This window comes from Marmota flaviventris, chromosome 8 (genome assembly GCF_047511675.1).
Source record: "Marmota flaviventris isolate mMarFla1 chromosome 8, mMarFla1.hap1, whole genome shotgun sequence".
Classification (NCBI taxonomy): Eukaryota; Metazoa; Chordata; class Mammalia; order Rodentia; family Sciuridae; genus Marmota; species Marmota flaviventris.
The window spans coordinates 131,350,463-131,359,646 of record NC_092505.1 but is presented as its reverse complement, the minus strand read 5'-3'; the positions used below and the strand labels follow the sequence as shown (position 1 = coordinate 131,359,646).

Here is a 9,184-nt window from a genome sequence, read left to right as displayed (position 1 = left end):
GGCCGACTTCAGGGTTCTAAGTGTCCCCAGACCCCGGGAAATCTCGGTGAGTGTCGGGTGCAAGGCAGGGGACCTAAGATGGGTGGGCGAGGGAGCCCAGGACAGACTTGTGGGTGTGAGCTGCTCCGGTGATTTTGCCCCGGTTTGGTGCCCTAAAATCCAGGTTCTAATAACTCTGCAAATGTTTGAGACTCCAGTTCTGAAAGGCTAGACTTTTAGGGGTGCTGTGGTTCAGACCACCAGCATCTTCATTCTCTGCAATCATGTTAGAAATGCAAATTCATGGGCCCTGCACCAGACCTGCGGAACCAGAATCTCTGGTTATGGGAATTAGGAATGTGAGATTAACAAACCCTCCAAGGGGTCCTCATGCAGCTGAAGTTTGAGAAACCTTGCCCTAGAAGTCATTTAGTCTAATACTTGGGCCCCTAACCCCAACACAGGAACCCCCAAATAAATAGCAATGGGTGACTAAACTGTGAGCCGTAAGCATTAGTGTATTCCAATATAACAAAACACTTGGAAACATTCATGGTTTGTTGTTATTCTGTCTCAAACTGTAAACTGTTAATGAGATTTGCTCAAAACAGCAGTCATGGCTTCAATGAACGTTTTGGACTTTCTAATCTGTTTCAAGACACCAAATAAGGTTCTTCCAAGGGCTGAGGGAGTTACTTACTCTCAGGATCTCCAAACCTAAGGCTTGCTATTGTTTTAACCAGGAATCTTGTAATTTGATGGAGTGTTCTATCCTTCACATAGGTTTTTATTTAGCTGCTCCTTCTGAAAAAGAAAAAAAAAGTTTTTTTTTTTTTTTTTTTTGGTTATCTCAGAGTGCCAGGTTAGATATTTTGAAAGAGGTATATTTACTTCATGAATTCTGAACAAAAATCCTTTGGAAGAATTTGCTCCAGAAAGACATATTTTCAATATTTAAGTTTATGGTGTTACAACCTCTAAGTAGAATCAGTAGGGATCCTGAGATTTCTTATGAATTGGAGTAAAAAAGGCAATTCCCCGTGGTTCTGAATCATTCCTTCAGGTGAAGCAGGATCATCATCATTGCTGAGGAGCTGACTCATTGGATATTTGATGATGAAGGCACAATTACAGTTTGTTGTGGGTTTTGTTTCTTTTTCTTCTTTGGTAACTTAAACATTAAATTTAAATTCATTACTGACTTATTCTGAAACTCTGGTTCAAATGTCTTTGTAGATGTTTTTTGGTTTTCCTCTCTCTTCACTGGGTGGATGAAGAATGTAGAGTTTTGATATGGGACTGGCCATTATCATTCTAAATTATTTCCCCAGAGTTTCCTATCTGTCACATGGTTATGACACTGAATCATTATCAATATACTAAAGTCGAGAAAATATTTAAGATGATGATCATATGGTTAATTATGTATGTGTTTTACATTAAAACGTCTAAAAGTCTTGTTCATACATTTCAAAAGCTAATCACTGCTTTGTTTGAAAACATAGTTGGTAATGTCAGTAAAATTGGGAGCTGTCACTTAGAATATTATAAGACTGCAAAAATAGTTTGCCACTATAAATATTCTGAATCAGAGCTGCACATAGAGCTGGTTCATAAGTAGTCAATGAGCATATGCTCAGCATCATTCTATAATGAAGTGTAAGGTTTACAACATATGTCTTGTTTTCTTTTTTTTTTTTAATATTTTTTAGGTGTTGATGGACCTTTATTTTATTCTCTTATTTATATGTGGTGCTGAGAATCGAACCCAGGGCCTCACACATGCTAGGGAAGCACTCTACCACTGAGCCACAACTCCAACCCCATGTCTTGTTTTCATGGTATCTCATACTGTGATTTTTTTCCCTCCAAGTTCAAATCACCTTCCAAAAGGGAAGAATTTCCGACCCTGAAACATTTGCCTAAACCCTCTATTTCTGATAATTTCACATATTAACAAAAGATGTGTACTTTTCTTGGTATTGCAGTTTGCTTTGAAGATGTCCCTGTCAATCTTGTAGGATCTCAGATTTAAATCTATCCTGGTCAGGTGCAAAAGGATTGGAAATGGCACTGGGCAGAGTGGGAACCTGAGATATGAATGAAATATACATGTGTCCTTTGAGGAAGTTCTGGCTGGTGGTGTGTGTGTGTGGCTGTTGCTAGCTTTTTTGACACTCCCATAAATCCCTGGTACTGTATGATACTGACCTAGATTCCTCTGACCTGTATGAATTCTCATTCTTCAAGCCACCATTGGGCCCATTCTGCCATTCCAGACTTAGTCTCTGAAAGGTCACTATGCAGTTCCACATTATTTGATGGTCCCAAGTGATATCTCAAGTCTTCTCCCTTAGAATGGAATAATTTACTTGGTTAGCTAGTTGTTATCTTGGAAGATAACAGGAACATTAAAGGACCAGAATAATGGAATTAGAGCTTTAGAAAGATAGTGTAGTGCAGTGAAAAAGCATCATCTTTGTAGTCAGGGCCTGCAAGCTTTTGGGCAAGCTATGGTACTTCTTTGAGCCTTGGTTCCTTTATTTATAGGGTGGACATAATTGTATGTACCTTATAGAGTTGAAGTAAGCATTGAGATTATTGGGTTACTGGTGTTGGGGTCCAAGTTCTTGCATCAGCAACAAAGAACGGAGGAAGACATGCAGAAATAACAGGCTAAGCACAGATTTATTGAAGGTGAAGGTGAAAGCAGCACCGTAAGATAGAGCAGAGTGGGCCAAGTAGGAGATAGAGGCTCGAGCCCGAATGTTAGGAAATTCTTGTTATATGTATTAAGCTGTGAGCTGTTCTCCTCCCTGCATGGGCCGATTGAGGGCCATACACCATATGCTCCCATTGGTTACCTTATGATACCTCATTAGAATACTACCACACTACCCCCATTGATTATGTTATGATTTAATTTGAAAACGGTCCATTTTACCCCCATTGGTTGCTTTAGAATACTGACCCTGTGGTGGAAGTCATCATGGTGATAACTTGTTGTAAACAGGGACTTGAAGACTCATCTCCTGTCTTGTACTCCTGCTGGCATGTTTCTCATACCTTGCCTCCACCATCTTGGTGTCCCTGAACTTCTACCTAACAATTGTGTGAAACATTGATTATATATTGAATACATACCAGCAGTTGTTAATATTGAAATTTTACAGCTAATTACCTAGGCTAATCTTTTGTTTAACAATGGGAAACCAAAACAGAAAAATAAGAAAATCGTAGTGTAATAATCTAACAATACAAAAACACTGCCAAAGAAGGGTATTGCCAGATCTTTTTAGTTAATAGGTAAATATAATTTATAATTTTCTCATATTTTATTCACTAATTATTATTATTATTTTTTTAATATTTATTTATTTTAGTTCTCCGCGGACACAACATCTTGGTTTGTATGTGGTGCTGAGGATCGAACCCGGGCTGCACGCATGCCAGGCGAGTGCGCTACCTCTTGAGCCACATCCCCAGCCCCTATTCACTAATTATTGATATAGGATGATTGTTAAAGAGTTTATTTATGGGGCTGGGGTTGTGGCTTAGCGGTAAAGTGCTCACCTAGCACCTGTGAGGCCCTGGGTTCCATCCTCAGCACCACATATAAATAAATAAATAAAGGTATTGTGTCCAACTACAACTAAAAAATAATTAAATAAAAGTTTATTTAAGTATTCTTATGCATACTAAATACTATTGTCTGGACTTAGATTACATAAACTGTCAATAGGTTGAGCTACAAAAGTGGCAAATCAAAATAGCAGTTTAGACAAGTCATATATTTTCATTGTGTAAAATAAGTCCACAAATAGGCAGTGTAGATTAATAAAGGGGAACCATGATTATCAGCAGCCAGGATTCTTTTTGCCTTTGTTTCTACCTTTTTTGGCATGGAGCTTCCATCTATAACATTGCTCTATGTTTACAAGCTGGCTGTTGGAGCTCCAGACATTTTGTCTGCATTCCATGCAGCAAGAAGGAAGATGCTGCAGCTAGATCTATTTTCTTGCTGAGTCTTCCACCTTCTGCCTATATTTCATTGGCTAACCTTACCTATGAAGGAAATTCAGAAATGGGTTTTTATAGCTGAGCACATTGCCCTATCCACCATTCTCTGAATAAAAAAGGAAGGAATAGGGAATATTGGAATATTGGGTAGGCAACCAGACATTTGCAATAGTGGAACAAGGAAAGAATAGTTCTTTAGAGAATGGCAAATGGTGTTGGTTGTAGTGGGTAGTGTGTGTATGCATGTGCATGCATGTGTGTGTGTCGGAGAAGAGGGAATGATAAGCAAGGGTGTGCTAAAGCTGCAGGGCAACTGGATGGCTTGAAGGTATTAGGAAAAAAAGAGTTTCCCCCAAATAGAAATACTGCAGGTGGGAAATTACAGGAATAGCGATGAATTAATCTAGTTCTTGAAGCAGTTTACGTAAGTGGCTGTATTTAAATTCCATTGTAATCTTGAGAGGTAAAAAGAACAGATTTTTAAATTATCATTTCATTGAGGAGAAAGTTGAGGATCAGATTGATAAACCCTTGCTGAGGACCATGGGCCCACTTGGTTCAGAGCTGTTCTAGACCTTAGCTCTTCTGGTGCTTCAGTCCTTATCCTTAATAGAGGGGAGGAAGGAGATAGAAGAAATGAGACAATGAAATTTACATATTTCCTTTTAACCATGTGATAAGAAAAAAATATTTGGAAAGAGGGAGACATAATCAGATTTTACAAAAATTTTTACTATTTTACAGTAGTATAATGATTTAAGAGCCCATCTATTTGGGCTCAAATTAATTAGCAGAGAGTCACTTGAACAAAATACTTAAACATCATTTTTTTTTGTCATGTGGAAATATCATAGTTCTTGCCTCATAGGGAAGTTGTAAAGTTAAAGAGCAAAGAGGAGTGACTGGTTCGTAATAAGAATCATGTATGTGCTTAATGTTCTACATTGATCATAATTAAGAGAATCGATTAAAAATTATTAAACCTAAGGACTATATTAGTTAAGAGAGCTGACAGCAAAATAATTTTTAAAAAACATGGTAACCATTTAATAAAATGGCAACAAGCAATTAAAGTAGAAAGAGATGCAAATTTCTATTCTCAATAGTAATAAACTAGAACATAGCTGAGAACTGTGATTGTGAAATGTGTAGGACCAACTCCTGTTGGACCCTGCATTCCTCAGCTTACTCCTCCTGCAAACACACATCCAAAGGCTTCACAGAAAACCCAACACACCAGAATGAACCTTATCCAAAAATATTCCCAATAAAAAGGAAACATTTGTTACACTTAAAACAAAGATGAAGCATTGTTCTAGTCAACAGAAGAGAATTACTCTAAACTCAACATCAGAGAACTCAGGCAGTATTAATCAAGGGCCCCAAGAAAAGCAAGAGATAACCGGAGGCAAATCCAGAGACTACAGAAAGAAAATAAAACTATTTAAAAACCAACACCTAACTTAGAAGCAGTACTATGTAATTCAGCCTTCTGGAAAACAGAGTTTTGATTTAGAGGCTTTGGAAAAAATCACCTTGGTTACAGAGTACAAAGATAGATAAAGTTAAAGAGTGTAATAATAATGGAAAACAGATCAAAAAACAGCATAGGACTAAATAGACATTCGGGGGGGGGGGCGGAGAACAAAGGGAACCAAACATAAGTATAAAAAATTGTATTTTAAAATTTCAAACTGTCACTTCAAGATGTGTTATGGATTTAAAATAGCTTTTGGGGGAAGTTGAAGGAAACCGGAATGTATTAAATGAATGTGTCATAATTTTTCAATTTGAGAAAGAGTCAAATGTGAAAAAGATGCATCTTCTAATTAAGGAAATGTGGAATTAGATGAAAACTTGCCCAAAGCAAACAAACATCTGAATTGGCAGATGAAAATTCTCACCGAGGGGCTGGCGTTGTGGCTCAGTGGTAGCGCGCTCACCTAGCAAGCGTGAGGCCCTGGGTTCGATCCTCAGCACCACATAGAAACAAATAAAAGTATTGTGTCCAACTACAACTAAAAAATAAATATATTTAAAAAAAAAATTCTCACCGAGTGGAGCAGGGGCTTGGCCACGTACATTCACGTGCATCACTTGCACAGCGGGAACCCAGACCTGGTGAATATGGTGGGAAACCAGCCCCTGGCCCTGCAGCTGGAACAGTTGTTGAATCTGCAACCGCAGAGAGGCGGATCCTGAGGCCGACCCAGAGGAGGAGGCCACTGCTGCCAGAGTGATTGACAGGTTTGATGAAGGGGAAGATGGAGACGGTGATTTCCTGGCGGTGGGTAGCATTAGAAAACTGGCATCAACCTCCCTATTGGACACATACAAAAGATATTCTCTAGAAAAGCTTGGAAGGAAGACCATTGGGAGCCGACTTTGCCAGGTTCATGTGATGACGAAATACTTAAGGAAGAGTCTGGAGATGGAGATTCAGAGGGACTGGGTCTTGGGGAATCTGATGAGGAGGATGCGATTGCTGCTGAGGAACAGGATGCTGAGAAGGATGGGGAGAGCATCCAGGCAGGGAGGAAGAAGAGTAGAAGCCTCTCTGCAGAAACACCAGGCTTCAGTTTCCAGAGCATTAGTAACTTTGAGAAATTTGCCAAGGGAATGGATGACCTTGGGAGGAGGAGGAAGAGGAAGAGAGTGGCATGGAAGAAGGCTATAGTGAGGAAGATGGGGGAGGGTGAGAGTGAGGAAGACAGGGCTGGAGACAAGAGCAGTGAAGATGATGGTGTCCTGATGACCTTCTCCAGCGTCAAGACTTCTGAGGAAGTGGAGAAAGGAAGAGCGGTCAAAAATCAGATAGCACTGTGGGACCAGCTCTCGGAAGGAAGGATCAAACTACAAAAAGCTCTGTTGACAATCAGCTGCCTCAACCGGATGTTTTTCCTGTTTTCAAGGACAAAGGTGGCCCAGAATTTGCCAGCGCCTTAAAAAATAGTCACAAAGCCCTTAAAGCATTGTCGTGGTTATTGGTAGATCTTCAAGAAGAGTTACTTTTCCAGTATCCAGACAGTAGACATCGAATAGATGGGATGAAACCCAAAGAGGAAAGTGAGGAGATTTCTAGTGAAGATGATGAGCTAGTGGAAGAGAAGAAGCAGAGATGGATAACTATCCCAGCTTCATGGCAAAGTGTTTTGCTGACTTCACAGTCTACCGGACACTGCAGAAGTGGCATGATAAAATAAAGCTGGCTTCCAGAAAATTGGGGAAGGGTTTTGGTGCCTTTGAATGCTCAGTCTTGACTCAGATTGATCATATTCTGATGGACAAAGAAAGATTACTTCGAAAAACACAGACCAAGCGGTCTACCCACTGGGTTCTTGGCAAGCCTGAACCAGTAGCTCAACCTGATCCAGAGAGTTTGCCAGGAGAACCGAGATCCTTCTTCAAGTCCCTGCCAATGCTCACCTGAAGGACATGGATGAAGAAATCTTTGATGATGATGATTTTTACCACCAGCTCCTTCGAGAACTCACAGAACAAAAGACCAGCTCCTTGGATCCCAATGATCAGGTGGCCATGGGAAGGCAGTGGCTTGCAATCCAGAAGCTACAAAGCAAAATCCACAAGAAAGTAGTCAGGAAAGCCAGCAAAGGAAGGAAACTTGGGTTTCATGTCCTTAGCAAGCCCCTGAGCTTCATGGCACCTATTGACCATACTATAATGAATGAGGATGCCAGGACAGAGTTATATCGATCTCTTTTTGGCCAGCTCAACCCTCCTGACGCCGGCCTTGGGGGTTGACGTCGCTCTCTCCTTTGCCATGGGCCTCCCTGCACTCCACCAGTCCTGCCGGCTGCTCACCCAGGAGGCAGCTGTGACTCCATAGGGGCTGAGTGCCCAGAGAATCCCTGGGAAGGTGCTTTGCCCAGAACATGTGCCTAGTGCCTGCAAGGGCACCTCCCCGAGACCTTTAACCATCACAAATAAAGCGTATTGTCACTGCTAAAAAAAAAAGAATTTAGGAAAAGAAAGGGATGACAATTAAGAATTCAAGCCTGTAAATCCAGTGGCTTGGGAGGCTGAGTCAGGAGGATCATGATTTCAAAGCCAGCCTCAGCAAAAGTGAGGTGCTAAGCAACTCAGTGAGACCCTGTCTCTAAGTTAAAAATACAAAATAAGGCTGAGGATGTGGCTCAATGGTTGAGTGCCCCTGAATTCAATCCCTGTTAAAAAGAATTTTATAGCCACATGCTGTATGTGGCTTTTGTTATATTTCTATTGGATAGCCCTAATTTAGATGGCTCTGGATGGCAAGTTGAAAAGATATCAGAAACACATTCTAAGTCATGCATACCCCCAGTATGTATAACACAGTCCCTTGTTACTCAAAGTGGTGATTGAGAATCAGAGTTTATACAATGCAGACTCTCAAAGCCTACTCCAGAGCGACGGAATCAGTATGCAATTTTACATGCCCAGGAAATTCATTAAAACTTGAGGAACACTCTCAACCCAGCTGCATTGAAAGGGCTATGGGTGCATTGGCAGAGACTTTGATCTTCTTAGCCTGGGGCTGTGGGATGGAAAGCCTTGAGTTGAGATCCTAAAGAACATTTTCATCTTCTGTGTGCATCACAGATCTATAGTTATGCTGCCCAAGAGCCATTTGCCTTATGTGGTTACTGGGTATTTGAAATGTGGCCAGTCTGAAGTGAGATGTGCTATAGAAATAAAATATTCACCAGATTTTGAAGACTTTGTATGAAAAATGAATGTCAAGTGTCTCATTAATGATTTTTACATTGCTGGGTGTGGTGGCACACACCTGTGATCTCAGCTACTCAGTAGGCTGGTGCAGGAGAATCACAAGTTGGAGGCGAGCTGGAGCAATCTAGTGAGACACAGTCTCAAAAAAGCAAACAAAACAAAATGAGAAACAACTAAAAACTGAAACAAGACAAAAATTCCCTCTTTCATCACTTCTATTCAACATAGTCCTTGAAACTTTAGCCAGAGCAATTAGACAAAAGAAGAGCTCAAACTATCCCTGTTTGCCAATGACATGATCCTATATTTAGAAGTCCCAGAAAACTTCCAGAACTCATAAACTAATTCAGCAAAGTAGCAGAATATAAAATTAACACCCATAAATCAATTGTGTTCCTCTATGCCAGTGATGAATCAACTGAAAAAGAAATAGGAAAACTATCCCATTCACAATAGC

At 40.4% G+C, this 9,184-nt stretch overlaps 1 pseudogene; it reads left to right on the top strand.

The window, feature by feature from the left end:
* Positions 1 to 6,126: 6,126 nt before the first annotated feature.
* Positions 6,127 to 7,761, top strand: LOC114091555 (protein AATF pseudogene; annotated as a pseudogene).
* Positions 7,762 to 9,184: the final 1,423 nt, after the last annotated feature.